Consider the following 12,960-nt stretch of genomic DNA (forward strand, 5'->3'; position numbering starts at 1 on the left):
ATCAAATTAACTAAAGCAGGTGAACAAGGAACAGGCAAGTGATGTATGTGCACAGGAGAAGCAAGGTGATAAGATGCAGACCGATGAGTATTTGGAACTTCCAAACTAAGGAGCACTGATATGACTTAAAAACTAACAAGGTTCTGTTATGAATACTTGAACAGGAAAGCATCATTTATTTGATTCATTCAACAAATAAGAAGCACTAGAAAATGCCAGATACTATTGAGAGTACTGAAAGTACAGCATTAGACATATCAAAGAAATCTGTTCTTGCTAATCACTGTTGGGGAGGGGAAGGAGTGAACAATCATAGATGTACTGAAAGGGATGAGTGTGGTTGGTAATAAGAAAATGTAAAAACATCAGAAATGTAAAGGACAGACAGTAAGAATAGAAACAGAAGAGAATAGTAATGTGTGTAGAGGAAGAAGAATAAAAACAAATTTCCAGTGTGCATCATAGGATATGGGGACAAATTCAAGTCACTTAGTGAAGAAGTTGATGACCCTTGCTAAACCTGACAATATTCTAGTTTTGTCTACAGATGCTAATTTTTTTCACAAACCATATTAATACCACTTCCTCCAGAAAGTGGACAAATGAGCCTGTGACAATTTTCTGACTATTTTACATTTTATGAACAGCATGGTGAAGAAAATTTTACAAATTAAGATGTTAAGTACAGAAACAGCATGATGGTCATCAAAACAGACTTTAGTGAATATCAAATTTTTTACACTCATTGTCTCATAGTATGTTTTTAATTAATTTCAAGTGGTTTGCCCACTTTTAGAGACTTCATGTCCCCACAAAAATATGCTGACATCAGAGTAGGAAGTCCCTTCAGGTTTGATGGAAAATTTTAACTTGGCAGTTAAAACATATTATTAACACTGACTTAAAGGTAGTGTGAAATGCCAAGTCTCCTAATCCCAAGTGCTTTAACAAGAATGTTCACATACATATATAATCCTTAAATTCTGATCCCTTCAGCATAAAGAAAATCACACACTTTGTAATAGTTTTCCTTAGTGAAATTCAGGTAAAATAATTATTTACATTTGTTTTTGTTTTTAATGTTATCAACTATAAATATTTACTACTCTGAAGTATTTACCATTTCTCAGTTTTTCTCTCTCTTGCCCCTCTCAAAATTGAATTTCTCTCTATAACTAGTACAATGTACAATGCAATGATTCATCTGACTTTCTGATTTTAAAATAGAATTTCAAAAGTAAATCACAAAAAAAAAAAACCTGTTAAAGAATTGAGGCATTTACATTGAAAATGATTTTTAAATTAAATAATTACATGGCTTGCTTGCATTTAACATTTTAGAACAAAATAATTTCTAGAACCTTCTTTTTAATGTCTTGATTGTGGAAATGCATGCTTTAATCATAGTTTATATGATTAGATTTGTCTGTCACCATGGCCAAATAGACCACTAAGTAATGGAAGGAAGCAAATTTTAAAACAAAACAAAATTTGAAATAAAAAATTTCTGCTAGAATTTAAAGGGTTTTTGCCTTTTCTGAGAGAAAAAATAGTATATAGGTGAATCTGCTCTGTTTAACTTTATATTTAATATATTGAACTTTAAATTATATTTGATTAACATGATTTTCTGAATATTAGAAAAGAATTGATTTAGATAGAAGACACATATCTCTGTTCCTTAAGATGAAGATTTTAAAAGTTTTCCATGTGGACTCTTCTTCAAAGTTAACAGTCTAATTCTGCAGAGGCAAAGGGATCTGAATGGATCATTACTGGAAAACTGAAAACAAGTAATCTACAACAGGTCACAGGGTGTATGGAACTAGGAGTGGACTGAACTCTGCCTTCTCCCTATAGCATTTCATAATTCCTTTAATGGAAATATACAACAACAAACCTTAAAATGATTATAATATAATGAGGAAATTGTTCAGATACCTGTGAAAGGATAATGCCATGTAAATCTCAATGAAAAATTGAAGATTGTGTTGGGTAAGGAAGACACCATCCACAATTCAAAAGAGAGGTCAGTGTGGTCTGGGATACTCAGAATTTTATAAGGTTGCACTCTATGTAAACTGTGACTTACAAAAGGAGGAAGGGTTTATTTTTTGTAAAAATAGTAATAGAAATAAGGAATGGATAGAGTCAACGTTTGTGAGAGACACAGATTGATGTGACTCTCATGCTGACTCTTCATGATAACAAAGACCCCTAGAACTAAGTGGAATTTTATGCTATAGAGAGCAGAGGATGCTAAAGAAATTCCTCTGCCTTTTAAAAAAGAGATATTCAATAGGGACTGGGTTGTAGCTTAGTGATAGAACATTTTCCTAGCATGTGTCAGGCACTAGTTTCAATCCTCAGCACCATGTAAAAATAAATAAAAAGGTATTGTGTCCATCTACAACTAAAACAGAACAGAAATGTTCAATGAAAAGTTATGTTTTCTCAATTAGAATCTTACATGTCAACTATTGATATTTCAACAGACAAGTTAGAGATGACTGAGGTCAACCACTCCTTGACAACTGAATTTATCCTCATGGAATTTACAGATGACCAAAACCTGAAGACCCTTCTGTTTGTGGTGTTCTCTGCCATCTATCTGGTCACCATGGTGGGGAATCTAGGTTTGGTGGCCTTGATTTACATGGAGCACCGTCTTCATACACCAATGTACATCTTCCTGGGCAACCTGGCTCTCATGGACTCCTGCTGTTCCTGTGCTGTCACTCCCAAGATGTTAGAGAACATCTTTTCTGAGAACAGAAGGATTACCCTCTATGAGTGCATGGCACAATTCTATTTTCTCTGTCTTGCTGAAACTACGGACTGCTTTCTTCTGGCAGCAATGGCCTATGACCGCTTTGTGGCCATATGCAGACCACTGCAGTACCACACCATGATGTCAAAGAAACTCTGTATTCAAATGACCACAGGATCCTATGTAGCTGGAAACCTGCATCCCATGGTTGAAGTAGGACTTTTGTTAAGGTTGGTTTTCTGTGGGTCTCATCAAATCAATCACTTCTTTTGTGATATCCTTCCATTATACAGACTCTCCTGTGTTGATCCTTATATCAATGAATTGATGTTGTTTATCATGGCAAGGTCAATTCTGATCTTTACCATTTCCATAGTGTTAATCTCTTATTTCTACATCCTTTTCACTATATTCACAATGAAATCTAAAACGGGAAGGGGCAAAGCTCTATCTACTTGTGCATCCCACTTTCTCTCTGTGTCAATATTCTATGGTTCTCTTCTCTTCCTCTATGCTCGTTCAAGTTTGGTTAGTAAAGGGGATAAAGACTTAACTGCTGCTATTTTTTATACTCTAGTAGTTCCTTTATTAAATCCTTTTATTTATAGCCTAAGAAACAAGGAAGTAACAAATGTTATGAAAAGAATTATGAAGAAGCACTCTTTTAATTTTTTATAACTAATATTGTCTCCCTTGAAAGATTTATTTCAACTTGACAATATTTTTCTAAAGTTACAAGTATGAGAAAGTGGAAAATAGCCATGTCACAACCAAAATATTACAATGTTTATGGTATTTGAATCAAATTTGTTTCAAAGGGGAGAAATCAAGCAAACCTATATTTCAAGATCAAAAGTAGTGAGATCCATCAGGAGTAAACTAAATAATATTCATGAGTGTCAGTGTATAATTAGTCACACTGTTCACCAGAACCAATAAATGCCAATGGGAAAAGTCAGTACTGTTATAAATAAAACCCATTTAATTCTGTTGGCTACTTTCTCACATCCCAAAGCATAATTTTACAATTACAGGTCTATTCCAAGCTCTCAAATATTAATTTATCCTAGAGAAATATCATCTATGAGAAGTTAACTATTTGTTTGAATTTTATTTTCAACTGAACATTAGTTCTTTCAAGAAATCATATTTCAATATGTGTTCATAAGGAATGTTTATTCTCTAAATCAAGAATATCATTATGTTTTAGATGTGAGATGTCCCCAAAAAACTTATTTGTGAGAAAATGCAAGAAGGTTTACAGGTGGAATGATTGGGTAAGGAAAGTCTTAACTAACTATTGAATTAATCTCCTAATAGGGATTATCAGGGTTGTAACTATAGGTGGGTCGGGTATGCCTGGAGGAGGTGAGACAACAGGAACACACCTTTGGGGTATATATTTTGTATCTAGCTTATAGAGTCTCTCTCTCTCTCTCTCTCTCTCTCTCTCTCTCTCTCTCTCTCTCTCTCTCTCCCTCTTCTCTGCTTCCTGGTAATATCCTGAGTTGCTCTCCCCTACCACACCCTTTCCTTATGATATTCTGCATCACTTCAAATTCCAAGGAATGAAGTCAGCCTTCAATGGACTGAGACCTCTGAAACTATGTGCCCCCAAAGTAAACTTTTCCTCATTAAAATTGTTCTTCTCAGATATTTTAGTCACAGCAACCAAAAAACCTGACTAAACAGAAATTTGTACCAAGAGTGGGATCATATCTGTGACGAACCTGATTGTGTGGTCAGAAGCTTTTGGAGCTTTTTAGAATTCATGGGAGGAATTTTGAAAAGTTTAATGATGAAAGCTGAGAAATCCTTAGATTTCTGTAAGCAGATGGGGGACCCTATGGAAGCTCATAAGACAAGAATGCCAATAGGACTGTGCAAAGTAAAGATAGGGCCCCTGAGGTTTTGGAGAAGGACTTTACTGGAAATTGAACTAGAAGCCATTCTGGCTGAGAAGTTTTCTGCATGTTGCCCATGTCCTGAGACTTTCTGTGAGGCTGATTTTAAAAGCAACAAACTTTTAATTTGGCAGAAAAAAATTCTAGGCAGCATAGTATTCAGGTGGTGGCATGGGTATTAATGGTGGCTCTTAGCCAAGTTTATTGTGATATTCAGGAACAGAAAGATTTGAAAAACTTGGACTTGAAAGGTGATAGTAAAACTGGAGTTAAGGAAATTCCAATTGTTAAAGACATTACTGCCACTTGTGAAATGCTAAGGACTTTGCCCAGAGACAATGGGAAAGATAGTTTAAGGGTATCTGAACAATTGGCAAAACCACACTCTTTTCAATCTCCAGGGAGTAAAAATTCCTTTGAGAAGAGATCAGTGGAGCACCCTGCTTGCACAGTGCAGACCAGAAAGTTTTTTCAACCTATTCAGCCACCCAGGTCTCACAGACGGCTGCTCCAGAGTGCCTGGAGTCTTGGGTATTGCCCAAAATGGTGGCAGAACTTGGTAGCAACCACGTGGTACTGGTTTTGCAGGATTGTGGGATGCTGAGGTTAGGGGTTCATGGAGACTTCCATCAAGAGTTCAAAGGAAGTTCTTGGAGGTCAGACAAATTGCAGCCGGGTCAGAGTTCCTGTGGGCTGCCCCTGAAAGGGTGAAGAATGGAGATGTGAGGAGAAAGCCAAAACTGCAGTGGAGACACCCAAGATTAAGTGATGCCAGTACTGTGGAATGTCTGCCCAGGGAAGCCATAGGAATCCAGTATAGAGAAGCCAACAGAGAGGCCATGTGAGCTACAACCAGTAAAGCCATAAGGGCAGAGCTACACAAGCCCTTTGGAGAGAACATCAGGATGGCATGAGCTCTAGGTGCCAGACATGGAACTACAGTACTAATTTGCCTGACTTGGTTTAGGTCTTGCATTGGTTCCATCACTTCTTTCTATTTGCTCATTCTCCCTTGTGAAATGGAAATGGTTACTATATGCTTTATATATAGGGTGCATGTAACAGGGGCTGACACTGAGCGTTTGCCTTGTTTTACAGGAAACTTTGGACTTGAATTTTGGGGTAGTCATGGAACTGTTCAGGCTATGGTGACTCTTAGAAATGGACTAAATGTATTTTGCATCCTGAGATGGTCATGAGCTTTTGAGGGACAAGGGTGGACTGTTATAATTTATTTGTGAGATGTCTCCCAAAAGCTCATATATGAGACAATGCAACCAGGCATAGAGATGAAATGATTGGGTTATCACAACAGCACAAACCCTGACTAAAACAAATAATTGTATATTTAGTGTTAGTCAGTTTTACTGTCAAATATGCATGTATGGGTATGGCATAATGCATCCCACTATTATGTTTGATTATAATGCACCCATAGAAAATTATGCTATTTATAATGAACTCCCGATCAATTTTAATTGCTCCATGTAGTTTACTTATTTGGCTATTATATATGAAAATGCAATTACTGACTATATCAATTGAATTGATTTTTTATCTCCTTGACATCATTATTTGCTTTCTTGATCAAAAGAAGTGTGAGATTCCTGCCTTGATTTCAATGAAAATTACTATGTTCATAGCATTAACAAAAGATGGAGACACTGCTCAAATTAAATAAGGCAAAAAAGTAGTGAAAATCCTAAATAACTGAAAAAGTGTTTATTCATCTAATTAATGCGCAACTAAAATAGAAAAATAATTTCCTGAAATATAATGTCTGCTAGACACCAAGCTTCATTTTTTATATGTATTAACCCATTAAAGTCACATCGTTTTTATGCTGTCCTTGAATGAAAATCTCAAGCATTCTGAAACTGAGTAGCATGCCCAAGCTCAACCAGGTAAGTCAGAGGGAGCTGGAGTGTGACTCAATACTGCCTTTTTTTCCACATGGAAGGGGACTCAGAAAACAAAGGTTCTATTACGTAAGGCATTTGGTGAGTCAGCAACACAAGACGTAAACTGTACTATTGCAGATGGCAAAAGTATTGATAGTTGGAGCAAAGTGGAAATTAGCATGACCAGAATCAAGGTTTTTGTGGAAATGACTGTGCCTCTGTGTGTGGAAATAGGGGTGAACAATGGGACAGAATACTCAGAGTGCAAATAGCTGGAGAGAGTTCTTGGTGAGTTTGGGAAATAAAGATGAAAGAGGAACAGAGCACTGATAACCTTAAGTGCCACCTGAAGAAACCTGAATTTACTTAGAGTCATTAGACACCTGTCTCCCTGGCAGCACAGTAATTTGATTACATCTTCCAGCAAATTTTCCAGGCAATTGGTTGGAAAGAGACTGACTTCAATAATTCACATACAAGGTCATGACAGTACAACTTGAACATAGACTGAGAAGAGACAGGGGGGACACACATATGAATATTTTAAAGAAAAATATATTATAAATTGCTACTATTATAAAATAAAATAAAATTCTAGCCTTTTTTCTGCATCCATCATATCACATATGACTTCCCATTACTAGTGCACAAGCAGTGCCTGAGATAATTGGACATTCAGTAATCATTTCCTACAAAATGCTTTCCATGGAATTATGTTAATTAGTGAATAACGGGTTTATTATTTTCATTTTCGAATGACTAAAACATTCTTGATCATTTAGTTTGAATCTTTAATATGCTAAACACTGATAAATTCAAACCTGCTTAAACATAACAATTTAGGGACTTAAATATGTTTTAAGAGTATAAATAAATATAGAAATAAGGAAGTTCCATAAACTCTGAATTGAATGGGGAGTGCACATACTATGTCAGTGAACATTATTGGTTGCCAGAATAACATTCTTGATGTCCCTTCCCATTTCTGCTAATGCTGTGGTTTTTGTTATGTATTTCTGCATCACCCATCCCTAATCTTTATGAACACTGATTGCTAGACATCTGCTGATGAAGGAATGTGCAACTTATTTAAAGTGAGCAAGACAAGATGATGAATTTTTTTTTGGAGATTTCTGGAAAATGTGTTTCCTCTGTATTTAAATAGCTCTACAAAAAGATAAATAAATAACTGGATTGGGTGGACACGCTCTTTCCATTTGTTCTGGCAGCAGCCATCAGATAAATGAAGAAGGGGGCCTAGAAGTACACCAGAGAGTTATGGAGGAATAAGCAACCTGATATGACGAGCTTTCTTTTGTTGGTCACTGAAGACAGTACCACCAGCTTTCTGTGCTCCACAGGGCTCTCACATCCATTTTCTTTTTTGTTTTTTGTTTTTGCCATGCTAGGGATTGAACTCAGGGCCTTGTGCTTGTGAGGCAATATCTATATCCCCAGACCTCTCCCACCCATTTTGATAAAGTTCACTTACTGAGATATGATACCAAGCAAGTTTATGCTGAGTCATAAGTTTATGTCTGAGCCATAAGTTTATGTCTGAGCCATGGTGACCTCAAACACCCAAATCCTAAGGGTACAACATTTGGCAATCCTGTTCATTATGGTGCTAAGCATCTAGTTTTCTGGAATTCTTCTGTCTGTTACTGAGGAATGAGCTGGACATAGTATGGATCTTTGAGACTCTTGAATTCTAACTGGGTTGGTGAAGATTCCACATGCAAAATTCTTTGAGGTAATCCTCATTGATCCATTCCACAAAACTATTAAAAGAAATTATGACATTCAGCAGATCACCAACTCAGGTCACAAGCACAGGGAGATGTTCAGGTTGACTCTGCAGGCTGTAAGATTCTTGGCTCTTACAAACAACTGCAACTTCCCCCACATTGTTGGTGGTTCTATCAGCTCAGAGAAAGCAAAATATGTTAGTATGATGTTCATAAGCTTCATATCTAATAAACAACTAGACCCAGTCATATCTGCTGAAAGATGTTATTTTTCTGTTAATTCTAGTCTGCAGGTTACTTCATGAATGTTTGTCAATTTATGGAAATTAGAGTGCAATAATATTTAAAGATGCTTAGTGATAGTGTATTTTGTGTCTAATAAGATGCACTTTTTTATCTTTATCTTATTAGATAGTTACATGTCAGTATTTAAGACATGCTATAATAGGTATAAAATAAATTTTGTGAAAAAGGAATACTGGAACCAGTCCTGTATAATTGTTTGATGTGTGTGGTAAAACGTACAACTTCATTGGGATGATGCAGTGCTGTCCTCCTGGCTTACATTAAGGTGACTGGGAATTTTTGAAGTTTGGGAAGTACTGACTTTTTAAACTGGATTTTGCTTAGCAATTCCTTGAAAAAGTGGAGGAAGTCCTAACCCTGTGTCATGGTCATGTAGAAAAGTGTAGGCTCAACTAAAGCCCACATTTTACAATTCATTCAGTGTTCCATTTGTGCAACTGTTGCTTCTGAAAGTAAAATATTTCCCCAAAGGATGCCATTTTTATAAGAATAATACTGTTTCAAGAGGTTTATCTTACCAATGAAACAAATCTAGGTTAACCTAAACAAAATTCGCTAAGACTCCACATTCTTTACATAAATTCACATAAAGGGTAAAAGCTGATTTAGACCTATGGGTCCATGGAATCTAGAATTCTGAATTGGTTGCAAAGAAGTCACTAGAAAGGTTTACACCAGTATATTTGAAACCAAAGAGAACAGATCATTAGTTAATTATTCCCTTTAAGGTTGGTTATCTAATAACAAATGCTAGGGTGGGAAGTTGGTAAACAGTGGTCATTCAAAAAATACCATTAAAGTCTGAGGTTAGAAAATTAACATCAATTGTGGTCAAGTATTTAACATAGGTATCTGTAAGAGTGGTTTGTAACCATCAGAAATCCTCCAATTCCTAGTATATGCCCAGATTCTGGCCACATTTTCAAAGTAAAATCCACAATCTTACTTTGTGCTTTGTTATGGGTTGAATATGAGATGTACTGAGAAAGCTTCTGTTAATAGAAGAATATTAAAATTTCAAATGATTGGATTACGAAAAATTAAACCTAACCTGTCCATCTGACTGCTGTGAATAGACTAACTGCATATTAACAGTAGGGAGGCCATGACTGGAAGAGGTGCTCTGGAAGCTTTAATTTACCCAGTGGTCTCTCTCTCTCTCTCTCTCTCTCTCTCTCTCTCTCTCTCTCTCTCTCTCTCTCTCTCTCTCTCTCTCTCTCTCTCTGCTTTCTGACCACCATAAGGCAAAACTATTCTCTTCCACCTCGTCCTTCTGCCATCCCACTAATCTCAGGCCCAGAGCAAAGGAGCCCACTGAACCTGGGCCAAATCTCTGAAACTGTCATCTCAAAATGAACATGTCTTCCTTCAACTGATTCTTTTCAGGTATTTTTGTCATGTTAATATATAACTGATTAACAGAAATTGTTACCAAGTAGTGGGATTGTTGCCATGACTAACCATAGAGGTTCAGAGCATTTGGGACATAGTTTTAGAGAGCAACTTGAAAACTTTGGAGATGCAAGTCACACTCGGAAAGTCAAGGGTCAAATGTTTTCTCTCGTATGTGGAAGCTACACCAAGATAAGGGGGGAAAGTGAGAGGGAAATCCCCATGAGACTAGAAGATCATTGGAGCAGAGGAAGGATTGAAGGGGAAGGAGGAAGAATGGGAAAAGAAAGGAATGGTAGAATTGCACCTTTATGAACACCTATGAAACACCCATTTAAAATAATGGATAAATAAATAGAAGGAAAACCACCAAAATATGGAAAGGAAATTATGATGAGTGGGAAGTGGAGGGAAAGAGGAAGTCCTGGGGGCTAAAATGGAGCAAATTATATTCCTTGCATGTATGATAATGCAAAAATGAACATCATTATTATGTATAATTTTAGTACACTAATAAAACATTTTGAAAAAGTCAATTGAGATCTTTGAACTGAATTTGTTTAAACCAAACTGACTATCTTTAAACTAAATTACATCTGCTACATGTAATTCATATCCACTCATAGATTATGTGAATGTATGTACTAAATATACATACATATAAAATATATTTCCTTATGGATAATAATGCTGACATCTAATCATGTACTATTGGATATTTCTAATTCTTCTTCAATTAATGGTACCAAGAAAACTGGATATTCATAGGCAAAAGGATGAAATTGCACCCTTGTTTAATATCTTACATAAAATTCAAATAAAAATGGAATAAAGACTTAAATATAAGACCTAAAAGTGTTAAACTCCTAAAGCAAAATATGCAGAGTAATCCCTTGACATTGGTATTACCAAACATTTTTTAATATGACACCATAATCATAGCCAATAAAAAGAAAAATCAAAGATGGAACTATGTCAAGGTAAACTTCTGCAGAGAAAAGGGAAAATAATAAAAAAAAAAGCTTTGGATTGGGATAAAATATTTACAAATCATATAATCAACAACTGGTGAATATTCATAGCATATAGAATTTATGAAATGTCATAATAGAAAACTTTTTTTAAAAAAGGAGAAGACCCCTGCACCTAGGCCGGTGCCATCACTGGTTGGTCTTAGTCCCGGAGCGAGCTGAGGGCGAATCAGGCTCCTTACATCGCAGAGGTAGAAGGCGGGCACCCAACCCACCTGCCTTGCAGAGCAGGGTGGCGGGTAGCCAACCCTCCCAACCACCAGGCCAAAGACAGATGCCACCACTGAACAACCCACCTAACCACCACACCAAGGTTTGTCGCCATCACGGAGTTAGCCAGAGGCTACTTTATAGGCTCATAGAGACATTTTGAATTACTGCTGAGGGCGTGGCCATATCATTGGAAGGGCAACTCCCATCCTGGGACACCTACAGGAGGCTAGAGGACCGTTGACAAGACCTAGGAGTCTAGAAGAGGAGGTATTGAAAGACTCGGGACCAACTCAGAGCCACCAGGGAATATACCCCACCTGAAGGCCACCACCCCTAGAAGGCCAGCTTCCTAGTGGAGCACCGCATTATCAAGTTCCTCCAAGACTTCAGGCTACTGAAGGCTAAGAGGTGAGTTATTGGAAATCTACAGAGACAATATTAGTCAACAGAGGAAATCTGCAATATCCCAGAGTTTCACTACTAGAGGGGTAGATACCTGAACAATATGAGAAAACAAGAGAAGAATATGTCCCATAAAAACCTAGATGGAATAGCAATAATATCCAATGACAGCATGGCAGAAGAAATGACAGAGAGGGAGTTCAGAATGTACATAATCAAAATGATCAGGGAAGCAAATGATGAGATGAAAGAGCAAATGCAGGCATTGAAGGATGAGATGAAAGGGCAAATGCAGGCATTGAATGATCACACCAATCAACAATTAAAGGGGCAAATACAGGAAGCAAGAGATCATTTCAATAAAGAGTTAGAGATACTGAACAAAAAACAAACAGAAATCCTTGAAGGAAAAAATAAACCAAGTTAAAAACTCCACAGAAAGCATAACCAATAGGATAGAACACCTGGAAGACAGAACCTCAGATATTAAAGACAAAATATTTACTCTTGAAAACAAAGTTGAACAAACAGAGAAGATGGTAAGATATCATGAACAGAATCTACAAGAACTATGGGATATCATGAAAAGGCCAATTTAAGAATTATCAGGATTGAGGAAGGCTTAGAGAAATAAACCAAAGGAATGAACAATCTATTCAATGAAATAATATCAGAAAATTTCCCAAATCTGAAGAATGAAATGGAAAACCAAGTACAAGAGGCTTATAGGACTCCAAATACAAAATTACAATAGACTCACACCAAGGCGTATTATAATGAAAATACCTAACATACAAAATAAAGACAGAATTTTAATGGCTGCAAGAGAAAAGAATCAAATTACATTCAGGGGGAAACCAATACAGATATCAGCAGATTTTTCAATCCAGACCTTAAAAGCTGGAAGGGCCTGGAACAACATTTTTCAAGCTCTGAAAGAAAATGGATGCCAACCAAGAATCTTAAACCAGCAAAACTTACCTTCTACTTGACGATGAAATAAAATCCTTCCATGATAAACAAAAGCTAAAAGAGTATACAAAAAGAAAGCCAGCATTACAGAACATTCTCAGCAAAATATTCCACGAGGAAGAGATGAAAAACAATGATGTAAATCAGCAAAGGGAGGAACTACCGTAAAGGAACAACCAAATAAAGGAGAAATCAAGTCGTGTCAAAAAAAAAAAAAAAAAATGAGCCAAATGACCTGGAATAAAATCATATCTCAATAATAACCCTGAAAGTTAATAGCCTGAACTCATTAATCAAAAGATATAGACTGGCAGATTGGAT

General features: G+C 36.5%; 1 pseudogene across 1 annotated transcript; it reads left to right on the forward strand.

Annotated features, from left to right (window-relative positions):
* Window positions 1-1,911: 1,911 nt before the first annotated feature.
* On the forward strand, window positions 1,912-3,438 carry LOC306670387 (olfactory receptor 5K3-like; annotated as a pseudogene). The gene is made up of 2 exons: window positions 1,912-2,029; window positions 2,496-3,438. The product of its transcript is annotated as an olfactory receptor 5K3-like (transcript).
* Window positions 3,439-12,960: the final 9,522 nt, after the last annotated feature.

Source organism: Sciurus vulgaris (genome assembly GCF_902686455.1).
Source record: "Sciurus vulgaris genome assembly, chromosome: 10".
In the NCBI taxonomy this organism is placed as follows: Eukaryota; Metazoa; Chordata; class Mammalia; order Rodentia; family Sciuridae; genus Sciurus; species Sciurus vulgaris.